This window comes from Bubalus kerabau, chromosome 9 (genome assembly GCF_029407905.1).
Source record: "Bubalus kerabau isolate K-KA32 ecotype Philippines breed swamp buffalo chromosome 9, PCC_UOA_SB_1v2, whole genome shotgun sequence".
In the NCBI taxonomy this organism is placed as follows: Eukaryota; Metazoa; Chordata; class Mammalia; order Artiodactyla; family Bovidae; genus Bubalus; species Bubalus kerabau.
The window spans coordinates 85,331,725-85,352,322 of record NC_073632.1 but is presented as its reverse complement, the minus strand read 5'-3'; the positions used below and the strand labels follow the sequence as shown (position 1 = coordinate 85,352,322).

Here is a 20,598-nt window from a genome sequence, read left to right as displayed (position 1 = left end):
TTTGTACAGTTCTTCTGTGTATTCTTGCCACTTCTTCTTAATATCTTCTGCTTCTGTTAGGTCCATACCATTTCTGTCCTTTATCGAGCCCATCTTTGCATGAAATGTTCCCTTGGTGTCTCTAATTTGCTTCACTTTACAAGTTTCCAGAACCCGGATCTCAGTTGTCCCTGTTTGTCTGTATTAGCAATCAACAAAGAGTCAAATAAAATAATTCACACCAAGATGCTTATGCTCAGCAGTAAATCCTATGGTGCACAAAGGCACTGAAGGGAGATAGAGGTAGAGGAAATGAGCTGGTAAGGGGGGAAGTCCCAAGACAGAAGAAAGGCCAGATAAGAGCCCAGAATAAATGTAGGGCTGGAGGAGAGGAGAGGATAGAAGAGAGTGTGATGAGGCTGATTCAGATCAATGCTCGGCAGGTCTCCTAATCCAAAGGGATCTGAGCTAAGAAATAAAAAAGGGATATAGCTTTCAAACTGCAGGGTAGAAACAGAAGTACCCATGGCAGAGCTAACTTCCATGTGGGGGTATCCATCTGAGGGGGAAAAGTCAAGGAACAGGGAGACAGTGTATAGCCTCCAGTGTCCAGATGTCTTCACTGGGCTCCACTGAGGCAATAATGGATGGTAGCATTCACTGTCCATTGGTGGACTAATTCTCATAGGTATATGCACTTAACCAGGAAGATTCCGTTTGTGAGTTGCTTTCTTAACTTGAAATATATATATATATATATATTAATGAATAGATATCGATTATGGATTTCCCCATATGAATTAGCCAAGAAAAGTATTGCAGTGTGCATTAGGAACACATGTGGGCTCCAAAATATTTACGGATACTTACTCAGGTCTGAGTGTGGACATGGGTGGAACCCCTGAGCACTCCCTGACAACCTGGTGTCAAGAGGACAAGAAGCAACCTCAAACAACAATCAGTGACAAGGTCTGAGATAGATGCAAAGGAGATTTAAAGAATCACATTTAAAGACATTCACAATAAATTCATTCCCTGCCTTTAATTTAGTAAACAGTTGAGCCTCTTGACAGCTTTAGTACAGTTCATCTGTTTAGCAGAAATATCAGTGGCATCGCAGTGCCTGAAAGGAGCGGACCAAGATACCACTGATCTAGGATTTTTAATTTGCATTCTTAGTGCCTGAAAAAGATCAGTAAACTGTCCTCTCAGTTGATTGTCATCAAGTGGGTTGTGCAAAGATCAAAATGAACAATTCTAAATCATTAGTTGGTTTTGCAACAGTGTGTTCTGTTCTGTGTGCAGACACACCCTTTTAACCTATGACACAGAGGGAATATTGCCTTGTCCAGTATGTGCTTGCCTGCTCAGTAGCTCAGTCATGTCTGACTCTTTGCAACCCCAAGGACTGTAGCCTACCAGACTCCTCTCTCCGTGGGATCTTCCAGGGAAGAATACTGGAGTGGGTTGCCATTTCCTTCTCCAGTATACCCTCTAACTTTTATGCCACCTAGGCTTACAGATTCTAGAATAAGCAATATATTCCATCAACCACCACCGCCCCCAGCATAAGGGGTAAATTACTCAGATTTACCCTTTTGACATGTTCTCTTGGAACTCAAAGGCCTTCAGAAGACTTGCCCTAGGACCATCAGGTTTGCCTTCTGAATTCCCCTTTGGGGTTTTGCTAAAGCACTGTGTAGCAGAAAGGGCACTTCCCCAGCCATAAATAAATGTTGACCCCAGCCATACTTTCTCATTCTTAATTGTTGAGAAAGTAGGAAGGTCTGTTCTGCTGGTCACAGTTTATGTGACAGATGACACAGAGTTATCAAAAATGAAATTATAAAATCAAATTTATTTTCTATAATTTGTTCCTGAAGTGATGCATTAAAAAAAAAAAAAAAAAAACTAACCTTGGAAGAACATAAACTCTTTGAGAATGTTTTTGTCAAGCGTTTGGAATAAGTCATTGTCAACTGCAGTGAAACCACCCAAGAGTCACAATTTATTTGAAACTGATCATGTGTAAGTTGTAACTAAGTATAAGAGTTTTCAAAATATTTACTTATAAGTAAATTAGATTCTGATTTAGATTATCCATGCAATAAGGTCATTCTTACTGATTTACTTTTCTTCCCTGGTGGCTCAGATGGTAAAGTGTCTGCCTACAATGTGGGAGACCCAGGTTCGATCCCTGGGCCGGGAAGATCCCCTGGAGAAGGAAGTGGCAACCCGCTCCAGTATTCTTGCCTGAAAAATCCCATGGACGGAGGATCCTGGTAGGCTACAGTTCATGGGTCGGACACGACTGAGCGACTTCACTTTCATGTTTCCTTGAAAGGGGAGAAAAATATGTGGATATCGCTAGTGGAGACAACCCACCAATCAACAATTGCCAAATTTCCTCCTTCTTTTCCTTCACCCTCCCTAGGAAAGCTCCCTCTTCTAAGAAATCTGGATTGGAATACTTTATATGTATATCCCTATGATGGCATGTCCCCTGTGGTCATGTCATCAGTGGTAAGAAAGAATAAGGTGATTTCAGATGCTAGGTCTTCCATGAATAGTAATGGATATCCAAAAAGAATGGTCTGTCTTCCGTTTAGCTCATTGAGTTGCCTGAATTTATATAGCATTATAAGACTTGCTTTCTGTCTGCTCTGCCTTTCCATTACACTGGTTATTTTAATTGACTATAACAAATTTACTTATTCATGTCTGTCTCCTCACTAGGACTAACCAGCCTTGAGGATATGGATGTGTCTTTTCATCCTTGTATCCAGGGTCCAGCACAGTGCCTGGCACATAATAAGAATTCAATAACACTTGTTGCATAAATGAATGGACAGACAGATGGACGGCTTGATGGATGCTATGTAGAATAAATATAGAGGACAATGTCCACCAAAACCACAAATGCTACCTTCTTTTATTGAACTCTGAAAGTTCTGACAATGTTTTGAGAACCAAGGTTATGTTTTGACAAAACTAATTTAGTGTTTTGCGAAGCATAATTTTGGAGGCCAAAAGACTATGTTTGACAGTGTCTCTTTAAGTAAAATTGCATTTTGTTTAGACCAAGTCACCATGATTGACAAGTTATATTTTTTCTTTGTTGGAATGTCTTTGCAGAAATATATAACTGCACCAGCTATAGATTCTTTCTGGTTTCTGCTGCTTTATAACCTCTGACAGGAAGGTTTATAACCTTGCTTTATAACCTTGCTTCCAGGAGTGCCATGTATTAGTGGATTTCTCAGAATTCTTAAAATGCTATAAGAAGGCAATAGCATCCTAAAGGCAACTGAATTCTGCTAAATTGATTTTTGTAAAGTATGAGGGTTTTTTAATGTATTTCTTTAAGGGACAAGATTGGCAGCAAAGCTATCGGGACCTGGATGTGCTCAGATGACAGGGCAGGGGATGTGCTTCTTCAAGGAAGGACTTAATTCATAAGGTATTTTTTTAAACTCATTGCAAGTAAACCTATGACTTTGCATATTCGTCTGTGAGTTGATTCATTTGTTCCAATATATGTTTCAGACTTTCTGAGAAGAATAGTTCCAAGAATACCCAGGAGAATTCAAAGTGCGAATAATCCCAGACTGCGCTATCTCCTTTGAAACTAAAAGATTTAGATCCTAAATGGCAAATTAAACAAATCACATTTGATGATTTAATGTAAGCTTCCACAAATTGATTAGTTTGTGGCAAGTTCTGACTTGAGACATTAAAAAAAAAAAAGGAAAACCTACCCTGACTTTGAAGAAGATGGTGTAAGTAAACGGAAGGCAGAATTTAGCTCATTGTTTGGCTTTGGTTTCTTTTTCCTGTGCTATCTTTATAAAGGCTGTAAGTAGCAGCTTAGAAATGCTGGAGAGATTTTTTTTCTTTCTTTCGTGTTTTTTTTTAAAGAGGATTTGGCCAGAGACTTTGTTATTTGCATAGAGTAGGATCCTGACATATCCTATGCTTTATCTTGTCCACATTGTAAAATGTGACTATGGACTTTAAAATTTAAAACAAATCAGCAATTACCAAACACTGCATTGAAAATGTATTCATTCCAAACGGAATTATCACTGGTGACGTTCTCCTCTCTCAACCTTAAAAAGCTGAAAAATGGTAATACAAACCACATGGCTGGTTCGTTTCACCCCCACTCTTGGCAGGGCCAGTGGCGCCTGGCAACCTCGCTGTCAGCTGGGCCTGTGGTACTGACAGCAGTATTGCCCTGAAGTTAAGTCCAACACTTTCTTTCTGAGAACCCATCAGTAGATGCTTTTTCCTCTTATCGGTCTTCTCAGTAATGTTCGATGAGGATGTGTTCGAATGTGGATGAGGAGAACCTGTCCTTACTGGCTGAAATAGTAAAAAAAAAAAAAAAGAAAAGAAAAAAAGAAAAAAAAAGTATTCTAGTGAATTTGGGAAAAGAAAAAACAAGCCCACAAGGACAGCCTCTGTGTTGCTTTGGATTTTGGTGGCTACTTGGATCCAGCCTGACTACTTGCTGGGCTCCTATTTCTTCCTTAGGCTTTGAGTCTCCCTCCTTATGGAAACTCAAAAAAAGCAAGGATCCAGTGGTTGGAATTAAGAAATTGAGATCTGAAGACTTAGAATACAAATGTGGTCATCTTGGATTTGGCTCTGGAAACAATGGCACTATTTAATTCCAACATATTTAGGGGGGAAATATGTATTTGGAACAAAACTGATGATGCCAACATCCCTTCAGGTAAGCCTGATTATAACTGAGATGACACAAACTTGCTATGATAGTTAAGCATGTGAAACGTGAAACTTCCAGAAGACATCACCAGAGCAGCCACCACAATAGGGGTGGTGTCTAAGGCAACGTGAAAGCCAATGGGAAATTGGATTCACTGGCAGAATTTTACTTTACTTTATAGCCAAATTGCATAAACAAAGACAGAATTCAACTCTTCCTACTCCTTTTAATTGGACAAAAATGATAACATATAAAGGGACTGGAGAGTTCCTGCATATTGCTGGCACTTAATAAATGTGAGTTTGTTCCTCTCCATTCAAGCAAATTTCCTTTGAGATCTCTGGGTCCAGGGCCCCTTACATGCATATGATGCTCACTGGGCTTCCGCAGGACTTCTTTCTTTGAGTGCCTTCCCTGAAACATACAATGACTACAAGAAAGAGGAATAATCTGAAACTGCATTGATGAATCCAGCCCAGTTCCAGTTTGAGTAAACCCTCTTAAAGTAAGTTCTTTCTGTGCCCTTAATCTCAGATATTCAAATCCTAGACCTCAGATAGACACCCTTTTCAAGCTGAGAATACTGTTCCCGGGAAAGGTAAGTAAATGATTCAAGGCCTTATAACCAGAGGCCAGCCTGACTCTTATCTTATGACTCAAAGAGCAGGGGTAATTTTTGTTAGCTCACTTTCTATGGTGGTTAGACATACTTGGTGAACAGATGAAATTATACATGTGTCTGGAACTCACAAGATGCACACGTAGAAAGAAGGTTGCACCGTAATTAAAACCACATATATATTTTAGATTTCTGTTATAGTGGGTAGAAAAAAATGGGGCTTCCTTTAATGTTCCTATTCCAGCCTTTCCTGTTATAGGCCCAGGACCTGAAATACTTAGAAATCCAGCAACTGAGCAAACTTGTACCCTGGAGAACACACATGCTCTGCTCTTCTCCACTGCCCACATCCTTTCAGCTTGCTGGTAGGGAGAGTAAATCTCAACATTTGCTGCAATCACTCTTCATGTGTAAGCATACAGATTTAACTTTCAAGGCAACCATTTGCCATTCAAATAATAATTGAAGTGCTTATTATTTGCATATGTTCTAGAATTTCCCAAGTGTTTTGCACTTGTTATCTTGTTGAATTGTCACTTCTGTGAAGCCAGCATAGATAGATGTTATCGCCTGTATTCTAGTGATAAGAGGACTGATTAAGAGGTTGATAAAAGGGCTCAGGGAAATATATTTGAAGTAGACTGTCACCAGGTGGAAGGCAAGATGATGTTTTTTAACTGAGATTTCTATGATGGACACAAATGGGCCAAATTCAAGGAAACTTTATATATCTATATGGTAAAGTGCATTTTGAACAACTTTTAAATAGCATAAAGTTAAATTTTTCATAAGAAATCTGTATCTATTTATCACCATTTAATCTAAACTTAGTCTTCACCCCAGACTTGATTAGGCTGCTTTTTAAATCCATGCTGTATCCACTGCCTTAAAGTCAGAATCCACCTAGGTCTAACCCCAGGTGCACCTCTCTCTCTACCTGTATGTGGTCTCTTTTCCCTTCTTAGCTTTCTAGAAACAATTAGATACACAGCTTTCATTTCCTTTCTGGCCTGTGCCCTAGCTGCAGGGCTCTGCTCTGTCTAGAACTGTCTGTCCCCACATGAATGAAACAGAGTTGATTGCTGACATTTACATCATCCCTCTATTTCTGCAGACTAACCCTGCCCCTCCAACTATTTCCAATTTAAGAAAGCTTTCTCCTGGCATTGTTCTTTTCAGAGTATAGGAGGAAGCTTTCCCTCTTTTTCTTAATTCTGTCTTTGATTAGCAGCTGCAAGCCAGGTATCTTAACTGCAAAACATCTCTGAAATCTGTTGCTACCAGTAACACAACATACAACTTTCAAACAACTCTGTCTGATACAAACTGTTCTAGCCAGAGAGTTCCTCTGAACTTATTTCTAAAATGGGTGATCTTCTTCCAGAACATAACATTTTATGCTAGATTTTTTTTCAACAGTGATTTAAAACATTGCATGACCCATTTATCCTTAAAAGCTCAACTTCTTTCCTGTTATGCAGCTTGGTTAAGTAATAATTTCTAGCGCAATGATAGTGTAAGGGTCTCCTATGACTTCCAAAAAGCTCAAAAGCGCTTGTGCATTTGGTATTAGAAATCTTCACAGGGTCTCTTCTAAGGGGAAGGTAGTAGGTAGGAGCACAGAAGAGCCAGTGAATGGTCAGACATCTTTTTTAGTGGATTTGAGCTTTATTAAGACTTTTTAACTTCTGTCCCTAGAAGATTGTATGAATGCCATCTACTGCACATATCTCCTACTTAAAATGGCAATAATCTGGAAGTCAGTTGCTTCTTTTTTTAGTTCTACAATATGTAAGTCATTCATTATTTTTCCAGGCTCTACCAATCTGCCTTCCTGATGTCTTACTAGACATTCTCTGTACCCCTAGACATGTACTATCCAATACAGTGGCTGTTGTTGTTTAGTCACTAAGTCATGTTCAATTCTTTTGCAACCCCATGGACTGTAGCCTGCCAGGCTCCTCTGTCCGTGGGATTTCCCAGGCAAGAATACTGGAGTGGGTAGCCATATCCTTCTCCATGGGATCTTCCTGAGCAAGGGAGTGAACCCACGTCTCCTGCATTGGCAGGTGGGTTCTTTACCAGTGAGCCACCAGGAAAATCCAAAACAGTAGCTACACATGAAATTTCAATTTCAAATAATTAAAATGAAATCAACCTAAAAATTGAGATCTTCAGTTACACTGGCCACATTTTAAGTGTTCACTAGCCACACGTGGCTGGTTGCTGCTACATTGGACAATGTAGAATATTTCCACCATCATAGAAAGTTCTACTGGACAGCACTGCTATAGACTGTATGACCCATAAGAATGGGGACTGTATCTGTCTTCCATGTGGTGGCATAGGGTCTTGAGTGTTTAGCATGTAATATAATACTTGTTGAGTAATCCACCCAAGAAGATCCCTCTCTATTCCCAATATGGGAAGACAGAGAATGGGATTATTTTAAAAAATCCCTCATTGGGGAAAAAAAAATGTGTGAACCTAGCTAAAATGACAAGTGATAAATGTGAAATATGGACAAGAAGAATAGCCATAAGGCAAGCACAAGCATTTGCATATTTGGTAACTGCAAAAGGTCCACCATGATTTAATATCCATTCAGCACTTGGATTTAATTTTTTTTTCAAATCTGGCCACTTTATCAAAACTAGCATTTAAATCATTGATCTAACCAGCTCCTAGCCAAAATTGTAATAAAACAGCCTATCACTGGGGCTAAAGAGTTCTCTAACCAACTGTTCATTAATTCAATATGCAAGATAAAAAACAAGTGGGGCCGATATCACAAGGTACCTACCACACAAAGACTTCTTTATAGTCAGGCAGTCTCTAATGAGAAAATGCATTTGACTTCAGGAGTTTACTTATAAGTTGTTGGTTAAAATAATCTTTTCCCATAGAAACAGCATCCCATGATGCTAGGCTCTGAGAGTAGCTTTCCCATACCAATGTCATCCATCCCATAGACCCTTGGGACTGTGTGTGCCTCTGTTTCTGAGCAGAAGTACATGCAAAGTTCTAATCTGGAGTATTCCTGCCTGCCTTAACTACATGGGGGTTTTGCGGCTTTAAGCCAAGAAGGCAAAAGGCCCAAGAGGGGCCTTAAACAGTTAAGATGGGGAGAAACAGAGACCCAGATGAAGAGGTGGCAGGAGCTCTAGAGTGAGGAGTGGGTGAAAGGGCAGGTGAGAGGCAGAAATGGGGCATCTGGAAGATGCTAAGGAAAAGGTACCGTGGTGGGGAAAACAGTGAGAATGAGAGGAGACGTGCCCTCCCCCTTTAATACCACCTATCAAGCAGCTGGCAAATGACCCCCTTTCTCACCACCAACCAGCACTGTGATAAAACTTGGTTCTTTCAGAGGTAAAGACTCCTACTCAAGACTCATCTGGCCCCTCTCCTGTCTCAGCTGTCACCAGGCAGCCCCAGCCACACTGGCCTTCTATCAATCCCACGCCCCATCCCATCTCGGATTTTCAAGCATGTTGTAAGTTTCTTCACTTCCTTCTGGGGCAAATTAACACTGATTCAAGCTTCACATTTCGGCTTTTATCCCTTCCTCAAGAAAATCCTCCTTGAACCCCTGGATGAGGTTCAATTTCTCCTGTTTCCTGTACTCGTAGCATCATGTACTTTCCCTCATTGCATTTTTCAGAGCTGTTATTTTACATCTATTCATGTAATTGTTTGATTACAGGCTATTTTTCCCTCTTGAGTCTAGACTGGGAGCTCCTGAAGGGCTATTTCCAGGACCTATTTCTTTATCCATCATGTCCTTAATGCCTTCTCTAGTGCATGGCACATAGTAGATATTCACTAAATATGTATCAAGTGAATGCATGAATAAATGAATGCAGTGCAGTCAGGAGGGCTCATTCTCAGGCTTTAGATGAGGGATGTCAGGGTGAGCCCTCCCTGATGATGGAGGAGAGAGCAAAGAGGGGTAGTTTATCTGGACACCCAGCTGCTCATAAATAAGGGGTGACCACAAGTGAGGAATGGTCCATCTTTATTTGAAAGTTTAAATGTTTATGCAGTTCGGTATGCTTTTCCATTCTTTCTCTCAAGTTATCCTCCTTTCCTTTCATATGTGATTTATTCTAAGAGGCTTGGACTGGATTGGAGTGTAATTGAGAAGACAGGAGGTTCTGTCCTCCAACAGAACACACACTTCCTCTCCTTAAAAGAGAAAATACTGTAGAAAGCTCAACTGTTCACAGAACACTCAATTTAGAACTGTCAGGAAAAAAACAGAATCAAATCAGCAAGTGGCTTCTTTGCCTTACTTTCACAGTTACAATTGAATCACAGCAGATCAGGAAAATAAATGTGCCTAATTGTATAGCTTGTGGGACCTTGAGGGTTTTCATGACAGGGAGCACTTGTCTTCCTAAATGGGATTCACTCTAATGGGGTTAACTGCCAAGAACACACTGGTACTGACACATGGTGCTTCTGACCCTAAGGGGTTAAAATGGAATACGGCAACTTTTTTTTATTCTGTTGTGTCCTGCTAAAGTCAAAACGAATTGCTTGTAAAGGCCGAAAGTGTCATCATTTTGCACTTGCCCTGACCTCAGCATCTAAAAATACAAAATGCTGAAATTTCTAGAGCAGGTGACTTGGGGAAGAAAAAAAAAAACCTTAAAGAGAGCTAATTGTTTAAGGTCTAAATGGAGTCCATAGAAGACAAAAAAGAAAGAGATGTCTCTCCAAGTGACCCAGCCTGCATCAAACTAGACACACTATTCATTTGAAAGACTGTTTGCCTCTGCATTTTTCCTCTAAGTTTAAAGAGAAACATCTTGTGTTCAGCATAATGGATAATAGTATCATCTTGGCTACCTTCTGTCTACATGTGTATGTGCTCAGTCGCTTTGATCATGTCCAACTTTTTGTGACCCTATGGACCATAGCCTGCCAAGTTCCTCTGTCCGTGGAATTTTCCAGGTAAGAATACTAGAGTGGGTTGTCATGCCCTCCTCCAGGGGATCTTGCCAACCAGGGATCGAACTCACATCTCCTATGTCTCCTGCATTGCAGGCAGATTCTTTACCACTCAGCCACTGGAGAAGAAGCCCTGATCCCCATTCTGAGCACATGGAGGGATTTATATTACTCATCAACCTTTGCTAGAAGTCTAAGATAGCCTTTAAGTCTTGGAGAAAATATCAGCTCTTGTTTGGAGAGATTTCCCACCACATGTCAAAGCCAGAGAGGGTGGGTGTGAACTTAGAAAAGGCTGCACCTGTTCGTGTATAAACTATTGCTGTTACCTTGGACTTATTACCCTTCACAGTTTAACTTTTCTTTTCCTCCTTGTTATGTACTACTTTTTAGTTTAAATACACATTTCAAAACACTTCCTTTGGGTTCTAGTGTGAAGGAAATTGATCACTCTTCAACTGTATGTTTTTAATTGACTTCCTTCTTCCTGGCTAGGAAATTAATTCAGTCCTCTCTTATTTGATCTGTTAAGCAGGGTATGTGACACCTTTCCAGACAAGATTTCATGAAGTCCTAAATGCTGCAGACTTCACCTGATAGAGGCTCCATATTCCCACTAACTTTTAAAGACATAACAATCAAATTTACAATTGAGCTCTAGGTCCAAAACGTATTGACATTGGTGTCCATAATATATTGAAACATCTGGCTACTGTCCCAGTTCTCCCTGACAGTTGTAGGGCACTCTTTAAAAATCAATCAACTTCTCCATGTGCAGAGTTGCCAGAAGTGGGTATCCATTGCCTGAACTCTGAAAGTATTTATTTATTTTCAACCTCATACCAGTTGTTTATATTCCCATTAAAATGGAAATCTACTATTTGAGCTGAGAAGGATCACTGATGTCTGAGAACAATTCTGCCTGAGTATTTCACAGTCCATTGCAAGAGATGCTTGTTATTCAAGCTGGTCATTTGCCAAACTGCCACCTGGGCAACCATGTCAGTGACCAAACAGATGATAATGTTCTCACAGTCCTATAGAGAACACACCCAGCACTCAGATTGCCACACTGCAATTCCTTGACTTCAAGTGCTTTATGGATTTTCCTACTGTTCATATGGTTATAGTCCCCTGTGAGGTAAACAAACTCTAGAATCCCAGCTCACAGCCTACCAAGTTAGAGTTTACTCCTCAGTAGAAATCCCTCTTTTAAATCCCAGAACTTAGTATAGTTAAGACATTCGGGGAGTTACACCACCTACAACACCCTATTTTCCTAAGAAGGAAACTTCCTAGGTTTTCTTTGGATATGTTCTTCACCAGGGCAAAATTTTGTGACTGCCCTCTTCAATTCCTCCATAACATTGTCTCAGCAGAAATACACTTGGAGACATCACACACACACACACACACACACACACACACATACACACACCTTGTTTGCACATCTGCTCTGATCTCCCCTGAAGGTAGAATTTTTCGTGGAAACAAAATTTTTCCTAGTAATCAATTTCCTGGAATGAATTCAATTAATTAGCATCCTCTTCCTGAAATGCTGTTTCCTTTTTTCATTTTCTTTTCCTTGCCAACATTCTATCCTATGATCCATTTTTAAGACATATAGACTTTTTTTTGCTTTCCTACCTTCTTTTACTATAATTTCATTCTTGTTTCCATCTTCCATATCATGTATTCAGTTTGTTTTTTAAATAGATTTTTTAGTATTTGGGGAATAAAGGGTCAGTTGGGGAACAGAAACAGGCTTTCCACTTGCCATGTTTGTGAAAAGAAAAGATGAAGCCAAATGAAAATGGCAAGATCTGTTACCGTAGTTCACCGATGATCTTCCCCTGGCCAAGTGTAATACTTCAAACTTCCTCCTTCCCTGACACACTGCAGGTGCCGCAGTTTAGATTTAACAATGAAAACCCATTTCTTTTCTAGTTCCGCAGCAAAGACATCACAAAAGATAGAGTTATCATGAGCTAATTACAGTCCTTGAAAATTACCTTTGTGCTTTGCAAATATGCATTTTTTTCTTTGCTGGTGATGAAGAAGTTGGCAGTTTAAATAAAAAATACTATTTAAAGTAACAGAGTACAGTTATATAACCTTTTCACATAAATCACACAATAACTCTTTGTGCTTTGTAAAAAAAAAAAAAAGAACTGCAGTGCTTGTTAAGAAGATTTATTTATACAATAATCTATGCAAAGGACTCTTTTTTTCCTTTTTTGAAAGTGTGATGTTCTTTTTTTTAACCTCTGGAAGTTGCAGACTAGAGGGCAAGAATATCCTCCAATCACCAATTTTAGTTCACACACTTCAGCTACTAAAGACTCCAATTCAAGGAGTGTTTTGGCATTACCACACATGTCTTTATTTCCAGCCACACAGAAAACTTAAAGGATAGTCTGTGCCTGCTAAATAAATAGAAATGTAGATTCAAAATCCAATCTAATATGAGGGTTCCTTTGCATCCACAAATCACACTAAGACCTAGATCATTTTTCTCAGTTTTTCAGGAATACTATTTCTTCATGTATGCTTGATGACTGAGGGGGTGGTGAGCTCCAGGGGGCCAATGAAGCTAGAGAGTTTCTCCACTGAATTCCCATGGAAGTCTTCCATCAGGTCTTTGTCCCCTCATTTAGCTTCCTTTTCATGCTCCTTTGTTCCCCTTAACCTTATTGCCTGGTTTAAACCTAGAAGCAATAGTCTTTCATCATTAAAATATTGTCCTTACCATTTAAAAATATCCTCCATATAAAGTCTTGGCTTCAAATTAGATCTTATCACTGACCTGTCCACTCCGAAGAGTCAAGGCCATGCATAAGTGGCTAAATGCTAAGCTTGGCTCATACTGATCCACTTAATCCTCAGTCCAGAGGATCGTTCAGGAAGAGTGATCCTTTTATGGAGATAAACCCAGTCAAGGCATTTTATTGGTCAAATATATCCATTCTAACTCTTGATAAACAGTGTGGATTCTGAAGACAGGGAAACCCACAAGGACTTTCTTGTGTGTCCTTATCTTTCACTGAGATGCTGACCTAACTTTTAAAAGCTATCTCCATGGAAAATTCTGGGCTCCACTCCAAAACCAACCAGTAGGAGGTGGCTCTCTTAATCAGTGGCTGTGTTCCGTCTTTATATAAACAGGTTAAGCCAGCTGCCAGAGCCTCAGCAACCAACTCCAGCTCACGTTACCCTGAGCTGGAAAGATGGGCCTGAACCAAAGCTACTTTGGGAAAGCAGAACACTCTCACCTCTCCCAGGTTATAGAAAAGAACCTGGTGACCATATAGGGTACCAGAGCCATCAGCAGTCTTATTTTTGTTCCCTGAGATTGTTGGGGTGGGACTTGATTGACTGAAGAGGCATCCTCCCACCAGCTAATCCACAAAGGGCTCTCATTGCCCAGGATGAAACTCAGAATGTCAGTCTGTAGAATCAACAGGCGTGACTCATACTGAAAAGACACCACTGACAAAATCTGTTACTTTCTCCAGCATCCACTTCTGTACTTTGAGCCTAAGGATGTTCCTCAAAATGATGTTACCCCAAAGTAGCAACAAGCCACGTGAAATAAAACCTAAATAACCAGAATAACCAAACAGGCTTCTGAGTTATACTTACAGATGTTAGCCAAAAATAATCACGTCCATGTGCCTATAAAATCTGAAACTTGATCATGGTTTAGTCATTACACCAGAAGCACGAAAAGAAATAATGCAAACAAACAGAAACCTTCCCACACAGTGTGTTCTTATATTAGTGAAGAGTTCTGCTTACATTAATCATCATAATGGTAATAATCAGGAATTCTGAACCTCACTCTTGAAAGAAATGCTTTCCCAGAGAAAGCATTTTAACATCCGATCACATTGATTCAGAAGCACTGAATAAGGCCACTGGTTTATAGGTCAAGACATATTTGAGTGGCTAAGAATAACTTTCTCTTTCACTACCAGAGTTGAAAGCAGCATGTGTTAGGCCCTTATGCTGATCTGACTTTCAAATGCACACAACAGCCACTACGATTCCAGGAGGATTCCTCTGTTTTTTCATTTTGACAGTCTAACACTATACTCATGGGAGTTGAGCTTTCCAGGTGTTAAAGAGGATTTGTTATAAGAAAATGATTATAATAGGATTGAACGTAATTGAAAGTTAAGGTACAGTAGCCATACAGCATATCAGAGAGAGTGTCAAAACTTGCAGTGAGGGTGGAGTGCCTTTTGCTAAGTAAACAACAAAAGTGGAGAGAGCAAAAATATTCTGTGCAGGACAGGATCTACAAGATGGGCCGACCTGATCAGCCTGCCCCACCACAGATAGACCAGACCCATAGGTGCTACAGAGCTTCCCTGGCAAGAGGGGCCAGGAAGAGCTGCAACCTCCCCACCCCACGAGGATGTTTTGAAAACAAGTTATATAATAACCTGAATTCTTGTCTTGAATTTGACAGACAATAACCACAGGCTCGCCAGGCTCCCGGAGGGAAAGGCCTATCCCTGAGTCACTGTCCTGGCCCCTCTGGTGCCGGGAACTAGTGTCACTCTGCATCTGTCCAAGCCTTTGCTAGGGTTTAATGATAGATATGGGTGGGCATGAGTACTCACCAGGTGAGAACGGGCCAGCTCCCAAGCACTTCATCCCTTTTCTTGATAATGTCATTGTCTCTCTAAGAATGATAGGTTTATCAAACGTGAGAACCCTTTTCCATGGGGATAGGACCATGAACAATGCAGGTGACATAACTATTTCAGGCATCATAAAATAATGAGAAGCTCTTGAGTGGCAGCCAGTGAAAGTGGGAGAGTAACAATGAACGTCTGTCCTCCTCTCTATCATCACAGGGCCTTTTTCTTCCCCTTAACTTGCTTTCTGCCATTACAGTATGTCATGAGGCCATCTTGATCATAACTATAATTAGTAGCTACATTTTGGTTACTACCTATGACTCTGTAGATGGGCAAAAGCAGGAACTGAAGCGTAAGACCATATTCCTCTTAGAGAAGGAGCTGGAGAACATTCTTTCCAATCACTGCTGCTAGTTCTTACTGCTGTGGCCTCTGGAGAAGAGAGACATTAGTGCAGGCAGGACCAGGAACTTACTATGGTTGTTGCTATTAGCATTAATATTATATATGCATATATTGTACCTCTCAAGCACGAAAGTGATTTATGGAGGAAACATGATGATAAATGACATGTAAGGACTTGTGAGTCAGGTTTTTGAGGAGCTTTTTCTCCACACCAAGTGTATTTCTACTTGTATTCCCAATAACTGTTAGAAATTTAAGTATTACTACACTGTTTTTTAAATAAGATAGTTTTTTTCTTCTAATTTTTGCTCCCTCCAAGTCATGAATGGGCATTTCAGAAGATTCTTATCATACAAGAAATCGGTTCTCCTCTTTCCACCTAGGTCCTTCATCCTTTTAAATTTGGGGGGCACCAACCTATACCATCCTTTCCCTTCTGTGGGGTTTCACTTCTATTTCTATGCTTGCCAATTCTCTAGACACACCAATATAAAGGACAATAGCAAAAAATAATCTAAAATGTGAATAAATACAAACTCGTCAGCCAGCACTGGACAGCCTATCAATTTTTTTCAAGTTTATAGTTAGCATTTTGAAAATGCTTTCATACTTATATCTGCATATATGTTTCCAGTGACTTGGGAATTAATAATATTTTGCTCTAAGTTATGATGTCATGCTAAGAAGATTGTGTTCAAAGGACCCATAAAGCCACTCTATTTAGAACTCTTACCACCCATACCAATGACAGAAAACCATATTACAGCAGAGTTGTTGTCTCTACAAAGCAGGTAATCAACTAATTACATGTTTTGATTAAAATATCCCTCTCTTTTAGAATTTTAATTTATCCTGCTGGGTTATAGTGAAGTGTGCAGTGACAATCTCACAGAAGTACTAAATGTGAGGGTACATTACTGATGAAACCAATTTGTATGACCAGACATAGAAATACAGATTTCTGTATTGACTTTCCTATTGTTTGTCACAGCTCTTCCAACACTTCTTTCATTTCAAACCTGCTTCCCCATGACCCACTTAGGATTATTCCATATTAAACATAAACATGACTTTCATTTCAGAATCCTAAATAAAAAAGTTCTGATATAAGCCACATGTTTCGTTGATCACAATTCAGCTTGTGTTCTTTCATGCTCCATGAACTTTAACCTCAGTTAATTTTGCTTTGTTCCTTGTGCACATTCTCATTGCTAAGAATTCTCACCTGCCAGTTCTTCCATTGGTGGGGCAATCCACCAATCAGCAACTGCCAAATATCCTCTTTCACTTCCTTTACCCTCTCCAGGAAAGCTCTCTCTTCTGAGAAATATGTACAGTCAAATCCAAAATCAACTTGAGTTTGTTCATTGTTGTGCATCTTAGAAAGATCAATATCTGGAATTATAATATGCCTTTTAATCTCCAAATTTTAAAATGAACATAATAATGATGTATTTGTGAAGATCTAGTATCATAATAATTTCACAAATATTCAAGATATTCTTCTTTGGGTCCAGGTAGAAATGCTATCCTCCACCCACGGTGAATTTAGGCAAAACCATGTGATCTGTTAGCCAATGAAATGATTAAATTACAATATCTAGTTTGTGATCATGATGAGCAGATCTTCATCCCATCCCGTACAACTTGCACTGACTTACAGAACAAGTAAATCTTTGGGGTTGTTTGTTGTTACAGCATAATTTGTATGATCCTGACTATTAATTTGCAGATGACAATCTGTCCTTCACTTAGTATCACTACAGAGCTCATTTTCATAATAACATTGCTGCTATATTCCAAAGTTTTCAAGAATATTTTACCACTTATTTTCAAGTACTTTTTTAGGTTACCATTTTCAAGTTTCAGATAGAAAACCTAAAACACAAAACAGAAAAGTGATTCCAACACCATTTTCCTGCCAATCATTTTTAAAGGCAGAATTAGAATAGATCTTATGTCTGCCTAGTGCCCTTTCCTTTGACCCAGAAATTACAAAGAAATCCAGGTTACAACCCAGTTAGAGGGATAGTCAGAGAGGCGTAGACTATTCAAACTGGAAGAGCTTCAGAGCTCACCTGATTCAGGCACCTTATTTTAAGAGGAAGATTCTAAGGTCAATGTGTCTAAATGAGTGTCTTAACTAAGACTACACACCATCTAGTTAGAGACAGGTACAAAAACTCAGGTCCCTATGTCAGTGCTTTTCTTTGATTAAAATATAAACCCCCAATAAAAGGAAACTTCTCAAGGATTCTGAGAACATGTAGGCATATTCTTACATCTATTGCTAGATATCAGATTAAGAAACTTAATCTATAATTTTACGATGTATCTTTCAGATTTGAGTTATTGTTGTAAAAATGTTTGGCCCAGAAAACTGGACAGCCACATGCAGAAAAATGAAATTATACCCCTATCTTACAGCACTTTAAAAAATTAACTCAAGGTGGATTAAAGATCTAAATGTAAGGCCTAAAACCATAAAATATCTGGAAGAAAATGTAGTGGGGGAAATCTCTTTGACAAAGATCTTGGCAATTTTTTTTTTTAATATGATACTAAAAGCACAGGCAACAAAGGCAAAAATAAATAAAAGAGACTCCATAAAACTGAAAAGCTTCTGCAAAGCAAAAGAAATACCCAACAAAATGAAAAAGGCAACCTACAGAATGGGAGAAAATATTTACAAACCATATATCTGGGGTTAGCAATCCAAAATTTATAAAGGGGTTAACATCCAAAATATATAAAGCTCAACAGCAAATAAAGCACAAACAATCTGAGTTTAAAATGGACAGAGGACTTGAATAGACATTTTTCAAAACAAGACATACAGATGGCCAACCAATACATGAAAAGACACTCAATGTCACTAATCATCAGGGAAATGCAAATCAAAACCACAATGAATTATCACTTCACACCTGTTAGAATGACTGCTATCACAATGACAATAGTTAACAAGTGTTGGCAAGATGGGGACGAAAGGGAACTCTTGTGCATGGTTGGTTAGAACTGGTACAGCTACTGTGTAAAACAGTGTGGAGGTTCCTTTAAAAATTACAAATAGAACTGTCATATGATGCAGCAACTCCTCTTCCGGGCATTTATGCAAAGAAAACAAAGACGAATTCAAAAAGACACATGCATCTCCATGTTCATTGAAACATTAGGTAAATGACAATTAAAATTAATTATTGAAACAAAGGGGCTTCACTGGTAACTCAGATGGTAAAGAATCTGCCTGCAATGCAGGAGACCTGGGTTTAATTTCTGGGTTGTGAAGATCCCTTGGAGAAGGAAATGGCTCCCCACTCCAGTATTCTTGCCTGGAGAATTCCATGGACAGAGGAGCCTGGCGGGTTACAGTTTATGGGGTCACAAAGAGTTGGACACAACAGAGAGAGACTAACACACACATTGAAACAAAAGCAAAAAACAAAACTGGAGTTCTTCTGGAACTTTCAATCTCTGAAAATCCTTGGATTCTAGTTGAGAAATATTGCACTAATAATCTCTCAGCAATGTGACATTGGATTCCCTCACCTTTGTATCTTTAGCACCTAGCCCAGCACTTGGGACAGAGTAGGTGTTAATATGTATTCGTGGAATAAATGTTTCTCCTTGTACTGTCCAGTTCAATTCTCTTTACAGTACATCATGCTGAAGTTAGTGACAAATTGACGCTGTCTCTATTAACAAATCACCTCAATGACAAAGGTGATGAGCTGGCCCTGTACCAATCTAATTGATTTCTTTGTAGACACTCTTATGAGAGACTGAGGAAAAAAATAGTAAAGAAAGGCTCCAGTATACGTTTATAACAAGTTAGAGGAAAAGCTCATTATCTTCAATGAGTAGAAACATCACCTCCATGAGTAGAAACAGACACATACTCCAATCCAGAACCTGCCATCTCCACTAACTCTGGAGATTACGTCATTATCCAAAAGGCATGTGCTTATCTCCCATGACAGTTAGTCTCCATCCAAGATGAAATTCCCTGTCTTGAGATGAGGACATTTACGCTATGTGCCAGAGGCTGTAGCTAGACTGAATCCACCAATGGATTTATGACCCCAGAGAAAGAAACAAAAGTTTACAAAGCTAGAAGTCAGTAAGTTGCCCAGACTTTTTAGCCAGAAGATAGTAAAGGAGGCCTTTGAACCCAAATCTAAGAGCAAAGAAAATGACAGAATTATCCCTAAAACACTTTATGCAAAGCAGCCTCATTTAATGCCCAGCCTCTGATGCACCTCTTGAGGGAACCATGACATGACCACCATCCCTACCAGGAGGAAGACTTGCTTCCTAAGATCAATCACTAGCACTTCACTGGCCCTCCATTCTTATTCCTGCCATGTCAATAGTGAAAGGACTACATATTAATAGAAAAGAATGACTATGTCTAATCGCAAAGCATCAGGAAGCCAGAAACTTGCTCTTCTGGCTCTCATTATATAATTCTTGAGCGGGGGAAGGTAAACTCAGTTGTTAGCCTAATGAGAATGTAGATTTGTGCTGTCCTCGCAATATTTAAATGCTGCTTTCTGGTTTCTGTGGTAAAGTACCTTGAAGTCCTACTTTCAAGTGTAAGTGGGACGGAGTTGTATTGGCACCGAAAAAAAAAAAAAAAAAAGAGGGAGAGAGGTTATCCATCTTCTGATCCACCTTGACCAGGTAGAAGGAAATCTTTGGGGCTTACTCTAAAACTATCCTTTGGAGACTTGGTTTCCAAAATTTCATATAATTCAGCCTGCACCAGTCCTCGGGAGAACTTCCAATACTGAAAAATAGACAACTTGAATTAGAAAGAGGGTGATGTGAGCAGTACTTTTAACATCCTTCCTTCTCCTTGGGCTACCTTTATGTTTCCCAGCATGGAGCTGAAAAGAGTTTGGGGTGGAGCCAGGTGGTAGAACTCTCTGGACGTTTCAAGTAATTTAGGTACATCAGCAAGAGAAATTGATATTAAAAATAGAAGTTTTCCACACTGAAAACTTAGATTTAAAAAAGTAACCTGTGTTTAAAAAAAAAAAAAAAAACAAGTGATTATTTCCCCTTCTATTATAAAAGAAAAAATGAAATAGGAATATAGACTGCAAACCATTCTTGCAGACCTGGTATTTCCACTTGTTCTACTGTTTGATCTCCACTGCAGTAAGGAAGCACTTCACAGGTGCACTCTCTTCTCCAACAATCTTATTTTCCTAGCACTTCCTTCTAATGGATTTCCGCCCAACAAATTTATCAAGACA

The 20,598-nt window shown here is 39.4% G+C and overlaps 1 long non-coding RNA gene across 2 annotated transcripts in view; it reads right to left on the bottom strand.

Moving 5' to 3' along the window:
* Nucleotides 1-2,885: 2,885 nt before the first annotated feature.
* The window catches only part of LOC129620083 (uncharacterized), a 36,942-nt gene continuing 19,229 nt past the window's right edge, over nucleotides 2,886-20,598 (bottom strand). Inside the window, exons 3-5 of one of the 2 annotated variants that reach the window (XR_008698365.1) lie at nucleotides 16,563-16,715; nucleotides 15,247-15,364; nucleotides 2,886-4,344 (exon numbers count right to left, since the gene is read on the bottom strand). This is a non-coding gene — a long non-coding RNA (uncharacterized LOC129620083). The remainder of the gene's footprint in view (nucleotides 4,345-15,246; nucleotides 15,365-16,562; nucleotides 16,716-20,598) is intronic. The other variant, XR_008698366.1, reaches the window with a different exon arrangement.